A 13,558-nucleotide genomic window follows, 5' to 3' on the forward strand; every position below is an offset into this window, starting at 1 on the left:
TCAATGTTTCATTTATCTCTGATTCTCTAGCACTTAGTGCAAGTTTTGGTGCACAGTGGGCTCTATCCGATGAATGAATAATTTGGTAAAATGAGACAGAGATAGAGAAACTGAGAGGAGAGAGGAGAGGCAAAGGAGAAAATGCAATGAGGCAAAGAACACAGATTCTGTGCTTCTGCAGCACATTTCAACCAAATGGATTAATAATTACTGAGCATCCACCATGTAAAAGCACTCTCTGAATGGCTCCCAATTTAGCCAGCATTACTGAGCATCTATAGTAGGCACTCAAGGCACCTTGCATACATTATGTCATTGAATCCATACAACACAGGGAAGTAGGTGTTATATCTCCATTTGGCTGATGTAGGTTACACAGCTCATGGAATTAAGCTGGGGTTTTAAACCCTGGGCTAGTGGACTCTGTGGATTTCTCCTGGGCCAAGCTACTTCATGGGGTGCTGGGGCTGGGCAAGGCAGAAGGATAGGATTCACATTAATGGATTAATTGGCACACTTTCCACATAAGAATAATGGCCATAGGTAATAGAGTATTGATAAGAGATTAGGAACTCTCCTTATTTCTGCTTTCTTGTTGATCAGAAGTCAGCCTGCCCATAGCCTGATGCCATAGCTTCCTGGCCTCAAGCTAGAGCTGGATCAAGAAGAGGCCCACTTAGGGGCGCCTGGGTGGCGCAGTCGGTTAAGCGTCCGACTTCAGCCAGGTCACGATCTCGCGGTCCGTGGGTTCGAGCCCCGCGTCGGGCTCTGGGCTGATGGCTCAGAGCCTGGAGCCTGTTTCCGATTCTGTGTCTCCCTCTCTCTCTGCCCCTCCCCCGTTCATGCTCTGTCTCTCTCTGTCTCAAAAATAAATAAAACGTTAAAAAAAAATTAAAAAAAAAAGAAGAGGCCCACTGAGGGGCACCTGAGTGTCTCAGTTGGTTAAGCATCCAACTCTTGATTTTGGCTCAGGTCATGATCTCACAGTTGGTGAGATGGAGCCCTGCATCAGGCTCCATGCTGACAGCATGGAGCCTGCTTGGAATTCTCTCTCTCCCTGTCTTTCTGCCCCCACCCCCCACCCCTGCATGCATTCCCCTCTTCTCTCTCAAAATTAAAAAAAAAAAAAAAGAGGCCCACTGGGCAGCTTCCTGGAAGCCCATCTATAAGGTCCTGCCTAGCTCTGAAATCACATTATTTTCAGTTTAATTCATGTTTCTCATATGGTTACACACATAACGGGTAAATTGAGCCAACTCCCAGTGGAGCAGAAAGTACCATCAAAGGCAAATTTTAAAAACTCTTCTTATTTTCACTAATAAAATATTAAACCCATATTTAAATAGTACTGTTTTAAAGAAATACCAAATTATTGGTCTGTCTGGACACCCACATGTGTTGTCCAGCTCTGCCTCCTGCCAGCTGTCTTCAAGTCCATGGAGTGGTGAAGCTAAAAAACCTTAAGCCTGAAAAATCCTTTCCCCATTAGGGAAGCAGATCTCCATCACAGCAGTCAACTCTTGCTCTGTGAGACAAATAGCGAAACTGAGGCATATAAAGTACCCATTAACAGTTGTCACAAATCAGTTCAGGAATCAGAATTACCATCCAGGGATGGGAAAGAAAGCTGTGATCAATGGTACTTATAGTGAAAGGGACTCAGACAAGAGAAAGAGCTCAAGGCTGTGAAGTTGACCATTTTGTCATTATTTCCACCCATTTCTCCTGCTACTGACCCTTGTACTGCTCTTTCCACTCATACAATGATATTATCCAGAGACCCCATGTCATTACTGAGCCCATCTGGAGTCCCAGCTATCAGGTATTTTTAAATATAGAGTCTTCACTGCCCCAAATGAAACTTATTTGGCCTATGTCTGATTTCTCCAGGGCTGGGACCCTTGTAATTATTGGAAATTTCAAACATACATGAAGTACACTGAAGTCAAAAAAACAGTATAATAAACACTGATACACACATCACCCAGCTTCGACAATTACCAAAACTCTGCCATTTTTGCTTCATCTATTATGCCATTGACCACCCAACCACCACTTTTGACAGTTTTTTTTTTTTTAGTTTATTTATCTTTTGAGAGAGAGAAAGAGAGAGTGAACAGAGGAGGGGGAAAGAGAGAGTGAGGGATAGAGAGAATCCCAAGCAGGCTTGCACTCTCACTGCAGAGCCTGATGTGGGGCTCAAACTCACAAACTGTGAGACCAAAGACCTGAGCCGTAATCAAGAGTTCAACACTTAACTGACTGAGCACCCCCTCCCCCCCCCGTGTGCCCCTACAGTTCTTTAAAGGTAAGATTTACAGACATTAAAATGCATACATTTTATGCATACAGTTTGTATGTAATCCACATGCCAAAAATTAAGATACAGGACATTTCAAGACACCCAGAAAGTGCCCTCATGTCCATTCTCAGTCAACCACCAAGCCCATGCTCACCCCAACTCCAGGTAACCAGTTTTTCCTCCCATTTTTACTTAGTTTCACCTGTTCTAGAACTTCATATAAATTGAAACATTGAGTATATATAAATCATTCTCCTGTTTCTAGATACCTGAGCTGTTTCTTATCTTTTTGCTATTGTGAATAAAAGTACTATGAACATTAATATACAGGTCTTTTTACGTAAATATGTTGTCACTTCCTGTAGACAAATACTTAGGAGTGAAAATTACTTTGTCAAAGGTAGATATATGTTTAACTTTATAAGAAGCTGCTAAGATTATTCTGTTTTATATTTCCACAGTGATGTATGAGATATTCATTACACTACATCCTCACCAACATTTGGTGCTATAAGTCTTTTTTTTTACATTTTATTTATTTTTTGAGACAGAGAGAGACAGAGCATGAGCGGGGAAGGGGCAGAGAGGGAGGGAGACATAGAATCCTTAGCAGGCTCCCGGCTCTGAGCTGTCAGCACAGAGCCCAATGTGGGGCTCGAACCCACAAACCATGAGATCATGACCTGAACCAAAGTCGAATGCTTAACCGATGGAGCCACCCAGGTGTCCCCTAAGTCTTTTTAATATTAGTCAGTTTAATGGTTATATATAGTATCTCATTTTGTTTTTAATTTGCATCTCCCTGATGACTAATGATATTGAGCATATTTTTATCTGGCCATTCATGTAATTTCCTTTGTGAAATATTGTTCCAATTTTTCCCATTTTTCTGTGTTGTCTTTTTATTATTGAGTTGTAGGCAATCCTTATATACTCTAGATAAAAGTACTATGTATATGTTTTATAAATACTTTCTCCAGGTCTGTACTATGTCTATTATTAATTGTCTTGTCAGTTTCTTTTGATAAAGTCTTCTTATTCAAAATTTTCTTTTATGGTTAGTGCTTTCTGCATTCTGTCTGAGAAATCTTTGCCTGCCACCAAATCATGAAGATACAATCCTGTTTTCTTTTATAAGCTTTATAGTTTTAACTTTTCCTTTTAGGGTCTGTAATCCATCTTGAATTAATTTTTGTGTATGGTGTGAGGTAGGGGTTAAAATGTACTTTTTTTTCTCATAAAGATCTATGGTTATTCAGCATTGGTTTTTGACTCTCATTTTCCAGTTGAATTGTTTTGCTGCCTTTGTCAAAATCAACTGGCGGTATAAGTTTAGATTTATTTCTGGACTCTCACTTTCTGATTTATTGATCTTTGTCTACACTCTGCTAGTACCACACTGTCTGCATTACTGTAGCTTTAGAGGAGATTTTGAAGTCAAATAGCATAAGCCTTTTACCATCTCCTTCCAGGATTGCTGTTATTCTAGGTCCTGCATTTCCATATACATTTTTTGAATTAGCTTGTCACTTTTCTATTTAAAATGCCTATTGACTCATGATTGAGACTTTGTTAAATCTATAGCTTAGTTGGGGGAGAATTGATGACATCTTAACAACATTGAATCTTCCAGTCTGCAAACATGGTATATCTCTCCACTTAATTTTATTTTTCTTTAATTTTTCTCAGCAATGTTTTGTACTTTCAGTGTCTAGTTTTGCAGGTCTTTTGTTAAATTTATTCCTAAATAGTTTACGTATGTTGATGCTTCTGAAAATTAAAAACATTTAAAATTAATTTTCTATTTTGGGGTTCACTCCCTTGGGTGGCTTCCTCTTCCCCAGGATTTTTCTTAATCTTCTGGCTGCTCAAGTCAGCCCTAAATTCTATCCTCTGATGCCTCAAACCAGTAAGGCTGCAGCTTTCTGCCCCTCCCAGCCCTCCCAGATTGGAAAGTGCCCTCAGGCAAAAACACCAGAAATTTGCAAATCTCATTCCTTACAGTTCAACTCTCAAGAGCAGGTTTCCCTCTAGTTTCTGCTGGTTATGGTCACTCTCCAGGGCTTTCAAGACCATTTCCTTTTTATCTTGTCCAGATTTTGCCATTGTTATCAGCAGGAAGATCAGTCCAGGCCAGGGATTCCACCATTTTTGAAACCTCTGTACTATTTTAATGAATAAATCTGTACTTTCTGCAAATGGAAGAAGGTTGGGAGTCAGAGAGCTCCCTTTAGAGCTCCATCAGAGATTCTGGTGCTTTTGTAAACACAAAGAAAGCCCTGAAAAACAAAATCAAATCCTGGTGTCCTCTTCTTCTACCTTTTTATCTCCCCCCCTCCCCCACCCCCTTGCAGCTCATGGTATGGCCAAGGTCAAAATCCTGAGGCTGAGGGGTTGGCAGTGGCTGCAAAGCCAGGAACAGAGTAAAGGAGGAGGTGGGGCCAGGGGCAGAGATGCTGTAGTGGTGAAGACAACATTTACCTACAGGGGGATCCATCAAAGGAGTAAATGTATTAAAGATAATGGAAAATGGGTTTCTTAATGTTGGAGAAAGTATTCAAAATAAGGAAAGAAGGCTAGAATGGACCCTTAGGTGAGGCATTGGAATTTGAAGTATTGGTGAGAACTCATAGTTTTAGGGGGCTGGAGAGAGGGACACACACACAGAGAGAGAGAGAGAGAGAGAGAGAGTGCACTCCTGCAAGCCATGTACCCATGAGGAGTGAGCATGTGCAACTGAGAGCACATTGAAAGAGCCTGAGGTCAAAGACACCAAGATAGTTATTTGCATACCAAACATTGAGTCTTAGTTTCCAAATACCCTCCTGCACTAAAAGGGTTCAGGGATCCTTGGAGAAATGCCTGATTACAGGTCTGGGGCAAAGAAAGTACAAAATAAGCCTGGAATATCTTTTTGTCCTAGAAAAAAAGGGAAGTATTTAAAGAATGTTGGGGATATATAACAAGGAAACAGTATTAGCTTAAAGGGGCTGGCATAGGACAGACACTTAAGTATAAAAATATATAATGACAGGAATGGGTTACATCCCATTGAATAAAACATAATCTGAGGCAGATAGATAAATAAACTGGGGAGAAGGGAATATTCTTCCTTACAATAGAATGCCAACTAGCAAATATGGTAGAAGAAAGGATGGAAACAGGAAATCACCATTTGGCAACAAACTCAGTGTTGGTTGGTTCAGGCATGATTCATCAATGGATGATAAGGCTGGAGGGTGGAGATCTGATGATGAATAGGATGTTGACATAGTTTCAGTGTGTCTTCCCTCAGACTCTAGTCATACACACACACACACACACACACACACACACACACACACACACTAACCTGGCAGACACAAATGATCAGTTTATCAAGGTTAACATCATCAGTAGGAGAACAGGTAAATAAAGCATACCTCCCACCTTGATGTACTGAGAAGAGCACAGCATCTTTTCTGAGATATTCCTGCCAAGAGTTCGTGGTCAAGTCTAGTTATATAACCCAGTGAGGGGTCTTCTCACAGACCTATAGAATAAAAGGTCTGTACTCTTTTTTTTTTAAAACGTTACCATTTTCTTAAATGTTTATTTATTTTTGAGAGAAACATCATATGTGCTAGTGGGGGAGAGGCAGAGAGAGAGAAGGAGAGAAAGAATCCCAAGCAGGCTCCATGTTGTCAGTGCAGAGCTGGATGCAAGGCTCAAGCCCACAAACCAGGAGATCATGACTTGAGCCAAGATCAAAAGTTGGGTGCTTAACCAACTGAGCCACCCAGGAGCCCCTGTTACCATTTTTTTTAATTGAGGTATAAATAACACATAACATTATATTGTTCTGGCATACAACATGATTCAGTATTTGTACACACTGAGAAATGATCACCACAACAGGCTCGTTACCATCCATCACCACACATCATTACAAATTTTTTTTTCTTGTAATGAGAACTTTTAAGAGAGGGAGAGCAAGCAGGGAAGGGGCAGAGAGAGAGAGAGAGAGAGAGAATCCCAAACAGGCTCTGTGCTGTCAGGGCTTGAACTCACAAACCATGAGATCATGACCTGAGCTGAAATCAAGAGTCAGAAGCTTGACCAACTGAGCCACCCAGGTTCCCCTCTTGTGATGAGAATTTTTAAGATTTCATCTCTTAACAACTTTCAAATATACAGCACAGTAGTACCGACTACAGTCACCATGCTATACCTACATCCCATAACTTATTTATTTTGTAACTAGAAGTTTGTACCTTTTGACCCCCTTCATCCATTTTGCCCATCTCCTCCTGTCACACCTCCCCTCTGGCAACCATCATTCTGTTCTCTATAAGCTTGGCTTTTTGTTTTGTTTTGATTTGTCTGTTTATTTGTTTATTCGTTAGATTCTACCTATGAGTGAAACCATATAGTATTTGTCTCTCTCTGACTTATTTCACTTAGCATAATACTCTCAAGTCCTCTTCACGTTGTCATGAATGGCAAGATTCCATTTTTTTTATGGTTGAGTAATATTCCACTGTGTATCTATACCACCCTTCTTTACCCATTTATCCATCTATCGACACTTGGGCTGCTTCCATATCTTGGGTCTTGTAAATAATGCTGCCATGAACATGGGGATGAATATATCTTTTTGTATTAGTGTTTTCATTTCCTTCTGATAAATACCCAGAGGTGGAAATTCTGGATCGTAGGGAAGTTCTATATTTAACTTTTTGAGGAACCTCCACACTGTTTTCCACAGTGACTGCACCAGTTTGTATTCCTGCCCACAGTGCACAGGATTCCCCTTTCTCCACCTCCTCGAAAAGGCCTTCCGTCTTGCAGACCAAGAACCTCTTCTATACTGGAGGACACCACAGAGACATGACAACTAAATGTAAATGTGTGTTCCTGGCCCAGATAGAATAAAATAGACACTGGAAGGACAGTTGGTGAAATTCAAATGGTTCAGAGGAAGTGTTACAGCAGTTTGGGCTTTCTCCTTTGGGTGGTTGCAGGCTAGCTCTGTAGGAGAGTGCCCTTGCAGGGGGAATAAACACTGGAGTATTTTGGGTGAGTGGTATTGCTGCAACTTGCTTTCAAAAGAAAGCAAGAAAAAGAATAATGACAGTGGACGTGTGTGTGTTTATGAAAAGACTGAGCTACTAAATATGGCACATGATAGATCTGAACTGAAAGAGGACTTAGCTACCTCCATTTTGATCTCAAACTTTCTTTTTTTCCCCCCTAAGTTGATTTATTTTGAAAGAGAGCACAAGAGAGAGCAGGGGAGGAAGAGAGAAAGGGAGAGAGAGAATCCTAAGCAGGATCCGAGCTTCCAGAGCAGAGCCCAACTTGGGGCTCAAACTCATGAACCATGAGATCATGAGCTGAGCCGAGATCAACAGTTGGCACTTAACTCACTGAGCCACCCAGGTGCCCCATTGACCTCAAACTTTCTTATTAAGTCCTTCTTCCCAGCTTATCTTTTTCCTCCCAGCTTATCTCTTAACTCAGGCAAAAGACCCTGTGGGCAAAGCATCCCAGGATGGGAGTGGGAAACTACCCCTCAAGCAATAAGACCTTCCCTGAGCTAGCCAGACCCCATGTGACTACCCTGAGGCAATGATCCACCTGACCTTCACTGCCACCAGTGAGGACCCACCGACACTTGTCCCACATTCTCCTTACATAAATCTGGAAGTGTTTTCAGCACTGTGGAGAGTCTTTGAGATGCTAGTCCCCTGCCTTCCCGTGTTGGTCTCACTGAAATCAATTCCTTTCTTGTTTTGCCACCACCCATCTCTCTGCCTTTGGATTTTGTCAGCAGTGAGTGGCTGAGCCTGCTCTGTTTGGGGCTCCCTGGAGCCAGATGCTCTTGCATCCCAGCTACAGGGCTACAGAACTATTGGGGAATCTGAGTATCTGAGTGAAAGTACTATGGGGGTTCTTTGTACCATTCTTTCAACATTTTTATATGTTTAAAATAATTTCAAAATGAAAAGAGAGGTTCTGGTGAGGGAGATTCCCAGGCACATGAGAAGTAAAGGTACCATATTGAATGAATAGGATTTCTTTCAGGCAAGACAAAGCCTCGCACCTTCTCTTCCACTCAGTCTCTGAGAAGGGCCATACTGAATCCCCCTCTTTGCTCTGTGGTTGGTGAAACTCTCCAGGGCACAGCTTGTGGAAACATTTCCCTAGGTTTCTTTCTTTTTTTTTTTTTTAATTTTTTTTTTAACGTTTATTTATTTTTGAGACAGAGAGAGAGACACAGCATGAACGGGGGAGGGGCGGAGAGAGAGGGAGACACAGAATCGGAAGCAGGCTCCAGGCTCTGAGCCATCAGCCCAGAGCCCGACACGGGGCTTGAACTCGTGGACCGCGAGATTGTGACCTGAGCTGAAGTCGGACGCTTAACCGACTGAGCCACCCAGGCGCCCCTCCCTAGGTTTCTTTCTAAAAAGCAACCAATTTCTGTTGTATTGGTGGTAGAGTAAGACTCATTCCAGATCCTTGGAGTAGAAATTCACTGAGACTCTATCCAACAGATTTTCACAGGAATATAGATTTCATCTCCAGATAAGGAAGAAGTTTGGTGCTTTTTAAGTATAAAATGCATTACTTGGGAGGCTGCCTGGTGCTGGGAAGATTCTTACCTGGGGAGCATTCTTCCCAGAGGGGCAAACCTGAGAGAGAGGTTCCTGGAGACAGACATCTCCACCTACTACCACCATCACCTCACTGGTTACTGATGAAAGCATGTTGTATAATAAAGAATTTGGCTGGTCTTTGTCCTTGTTTCTGGGGTGGGAGCCTCTGAACCCTTGGGGTTTCTTAAGTGGTAGTGTCTTTGTTGTTGATGGTGTGCCTCTTGGACCACACTTGAATTTATGCTCATGAGGTGAGTCATGGTGGGCCCCTAGATAGTCTCAGGATGAGACCAACCATGTGATTAGAAGTTCCGGAACTTTGAGCCATGTGATATCAGCCTGGCCTCCAGGGAGAGGAGGAGAGCTGAAGAGTTACACAGCCAACGAGTCAACCAATCAATCAGCTGATCAATGATGCCTACATAATAAAACCCCAATAAAAACTCTAGTTCAGGTGAGTTTCCTGGTTTGTGATGCACATTGATGTGCCTGGAGGGTGATGTGTCCTAAGGACATGGAAACTTGGTGTTTGAGGACCTCTTCTACTTCATCCCATGCATCTCTTCATTTGGCCGGTCCTGATTTGCATCTTTTATAATAAAACTGTTATCATCCTCAGTTCTCTGAGTCATTCTAGCAAATTAACAAACCTGGGGGATGGGTGGCAGGAACTCCCAAATTTACAGCCAGTGGGTCAGAAGTGTGGGTGGTCTGGGAACCCTGGAGCCTGTGACTGGGTTTTGAGGAGAGGTGTCTTGCTGGGGACCATGCCCTCAACCTGCGAAGTGTATGTGAGCTCCAGAAATGTGTTGTGTCAGAACTGCACTGCAAAGTGAATGAATCCCTCAGGCTCCTTGTGGGGGAAACAAGACTGCCCACCAGCGGCGACACAGAGCACTAACTCTGGGGTCACACTAACCCAGTTCTGACATATACTTTAGTAGGCTGACAAGCTCCTAGAGCCAGTCTCCTTCCTGCTGTTCACTATGCTTGTCATATGAAGCCGCAGAAGTTCCTTCTCTCAAACCAGCTGCAACTTCCTCTGACGTACTCATGTTGCAAAGCACTGTTGGGAGCTCCAATGCACACACAGAGCCTCCACTCAAGGAGCGTCTGTTCAGTGGGTGGGAGGAAACCAGAGGCTTATCGTGAGGGGGCCCACAGTGGGAAGGGGAATCAGTTTACAAGAAGAGGATCGTGGAGGTTCTCTCCGTGAAGAGTCAAGTTTGATCTCACCAAGGGGGCTTTGGTATCAGCCCTGCCCCCCTCACTTTACTGCCTCTTCTCTGATGTTCTCACAGCTTCTCAAGCAAATGGTGGGAGCAGCAAAACCAGCCCTCTGCCCACGATTCATAAATTGCCACTAGTGAGTCAATGTTTCTTTCTCTATTAATAAATCACTTTTTAAAAACAACAGTTTAAGACGTTTATCTACTCACTAAATTGCCATAAGTAACATGACAGAAAAAAACTGTCTTAATTTTATCACTTGTTATTTAGATAAGCCCAGGATGGTTTTTGTTGTTATCCTTCCTTCCTTCCTTCCTTCCTTCCTTCCTTCCTTCCTTCCTACCTTCCTTCCTCCCTCTTTTTCTTTCTCTTTTTCTCTCTTTTTTCTCTTTTCTTTTCTTTTCTTTTCTTTTCTTTTCTTTTCTTTTCTTTTCTTTTCTTTTCTTTTCTTTTCTTTTCTTTTCTTTCTAGTAGGCTTCCCATCCAGCATGGAGCCCAATTCAGGGCTTGAACTCAGGACCCTGAGATCAAGAGCTGAGCTGAGGGGCGCCTGGGTGGCGCAGTCGGTTAAGCGTCCGACTTCAGCCAGGTCACGATCTCGCGGTCCGTGAGTTCGAGCCCCGCGTCAGGCTCTGGGCTGATGGCTCGGAGCCTGGAGCCTGTTTCCGATTCTGTGTCTCCCTCTCTCTCTGCCCCTCCCCCGTTCATGCTCTGTCTCTCTCTGTCCCAAAAATAAATAAACGTTGAAAAAAAAAATTAAAAAAAAAAAAAAAAAAAAGAGCTGAGCTGAGATCAAGAGTCAGACACTTAGCTGACCGAGCCACCCAGGGACCCCCCCAGGATATGTTTTTATTTTATTTCTTTTGCTAGAGGAAAACCTTTACTTCTGCCCTTGGGAGGGTTACTGAAAAGCAAACTCTCACACTGCCCCTGGCTCAGACCTTCATGTATACAGGGGAATTTCTATGGCTTTTCTTCCTGTTTGGCTAACATTGATTTATTTGCTTTATCAAGTAGTGTAAAGACCTCAAACCACCTTTGCCTCTCTATTCTTGGGCATTTCCTCTTGTAAGCCAGAAACAAAGAAGAGATAGGACTGAAAGCTTGTCCACATCCAGGATAATTTATTTCCCGAAAGAAAATGTCACCCAAGCAATTAAGGACTCAGGCCACCTTCTCACTCCTTTATTGGTATTCGGGCACATTTTCTTTTTCTATATGAAATAGATTTTTGTATCTATTGTGAGGTATGGCCTAAAGTAAAGTTGTTTTCACAAGGGTATCTAACAGTAAGTGATTATGTGTATTGGGCTGTTTTCTTCTCTCTTTTTCTGTTCCTTTGATCTAAAGGTCTATGTTTGTACCTCAGTCACATTTTATCACTTCTTTAGTAATCTCTGTAAGCTCACAATTTTCTCAGGTTCACCTTTTTTTTTTTTTTAAACGAAACACCTAATCTTGTTGTCATTGTTTGAGCTTATTAAACACGTTCATGTTAGTGGCTGAGTTTTTAGAAACAACTGAGATGACTTCATGGCCCTCCATTGAAATTGCCCATGCCTTGCCTAAGGTCATAGCCTTTCTTGGGGGCAATCTGCATCAGGGCCCAGTCACTTCAGGCTTAAAGGCCTTGTCCTTTTGGGGTAATTGCATGGCTCAGTTGGTTAAGTGTCCGACCCTTGATTTTGGCTCAGTTCATGATCTCACAGTTTGTGAGTTTGAGCCCTGCCTTGGGCTTATGCTGATAGTGCAGATCCTATCTGGGTTTCTCTCTCTCCCTCTCTCTCTCTGCCCCTCCCCCACAGTCTCTCTTTCTCTAAAATAAATAAATAAACTTAAAAAAAAATAAAGGCCCTGTCTTTTCATCCCAACACAAGAGCTATCTGTGGAGCTCTCTGTGGTAGGTCTGTAACACACCCAACCTTCTCCCTCTGCCTGATCCAGCTTTGGTCACTGCTTCCAGGAGAGTTTCATGACAGGACGCACTGACACAGCTCTCGGGTGCAAACCTGCAGGTCAGGGTCTGCTTCACAGGACTCCCACCTGTGGTACATTCACATGGTTTTCCTGGCTGGATCTCTCTCCTTACTCCTTGTTCTAGGAAGGCAAAATGCTCCTCTTTAAAAAAAAAAAAAATTTTGTTTGAACATTTGTTTATTTTTGAGAGAGAGACAGATGGAGTATGAGCAGGGAAGGGGCAGAAAGAGAGGGAGACACAGAATCCCAAGCAGGTTCCAGGCTCTGAGCTGTCAGCACAGAGCCCAACGTGGGGCTTAAACCCAAAAACCGCAACATCATGACCTGAGCCCAAGTCAGATGCTTAACTGAATGAGCCACCCAGGTGCCCTCAAATGCTCCTCTTTTTAAAGATGACTGAATTTACACTTTTAATAAATTAAAGCTTTGGTTTGAAAATATCCTGTTTAAATGCTATTTATAAAGGCTCCACTTTGAGATTGAGGGCAAATTTAAACAGATGACTTTTGTTGAAACCCGCATTGGTTCTCATTTGCTACTTGCTAGGATAGGATGCAAAGTCTTTAGCCTGAAGCATAAAAGTCTCATCTCCCTCTCTCACCTCAGTGTGCTGTCAGCTCCAGTCTCCCTGGCCAAGCAGACCATGCTCTCCCAGCCAGGAAGACCCCTGGCTCCTGTCTCTCTCCTCTCCTCCTGGTGAGCTGCTGGGCCCAGTCAGCACGGTGAGGTCTTCCCTGACCTACACTGATAGGGTCTGTTTCCTGCCCTGGGTCCCCAAAGAATTTTCCATACACATCTGGTAAGATACTGTTATGGATGGAACTGTGTTCCCCCACAAAAGATATGCTGAAATCCTAACCGTCAGTACCTTAGAACGTGACTTTGTTTGGAAATAAGGTCTTTACAGACTAATCAAGTTAAATGAGGTCATTAGTGTGGGCCCTAATCAATATGACTGGTGTCCTTATAAGAAGGGGAAGTTTCTATGTAGAGGGAGGCATGCACCCAGGGAGAAGCTGTCACGTACGAAGGTGAAGGCTGTGGGTGACACGTCTATAAGCCAAGGAATGCCAAAAGATGGCAGGCACACCACTAGAAACCAAAGAAAGGCAAGGAGGAATTTTCTCCTTCAGGTTTCAGAGGGAACATGGTCCTGCCAACACCTTGATCTTGGACTCCTAGCCCCCAAAACTGTGAGACAATGCCTTTTTTGTTGTTTAAAATTACCCACACTTGTGGTACTTTGTTATGACACTCTTAAGAAACCAATACAGACATTTACTAATTAGAACTAAGGCATTTGTCCACGTTGACCTTTCTAGCTTTTCAACTCTAAGGTCAGAAGCCAAATCTGACATATGATATCATCCCCTACCCCAAGCCCAGTTCTTGGCACAGATATTTGAAGAAT

The 13,558-nt window shown here is 42.8% G+C and overlaps 1 protein-coding gene across 6 annotated transcripts in view; it reads right to left on the reverse strand.

Moving 5' to 3' along the window:
• The window catches only part of PTK2B (protein tyrosine kinase 2 beta), a 126,593-nt gene that overhangs the window by 32,741 nt on the left and 80,294 nt on the right, over positions 1–13,558 (reverse strand). The window contains exon 2 of one of the 6 annotated variants that reach the window (XM_047090879.1): positions 4,305–4,494. The exons of the other annotated variants lie outside the window; for them this stretch is intronic. The gene's annotated coding sequence lies outside the window, so the exon portion shown is untranslated. The remainder of the gene's footprint in view (positions 1–4,304; positions 4,495–13,558) is intronic. 6 annotated transcript variants of the gene reach the window in all.

The sequence above is a fragment of the Lynx rufus genome, unplaced genomic scaffold, assembly GCF_022079265.1.
Source record: "Lynx rufus isolate CCGP_SWC_20201006 ecotype Redwood Valley unplaced genomic scaffold, mLynRuf1.p SCAF_3, whole genome shotgun sequence".
NCBI lineage: Eukaryota > Metazoa > Chordata > Mammalia > Carnivora > Felidae > Lynx > Lynx rufus.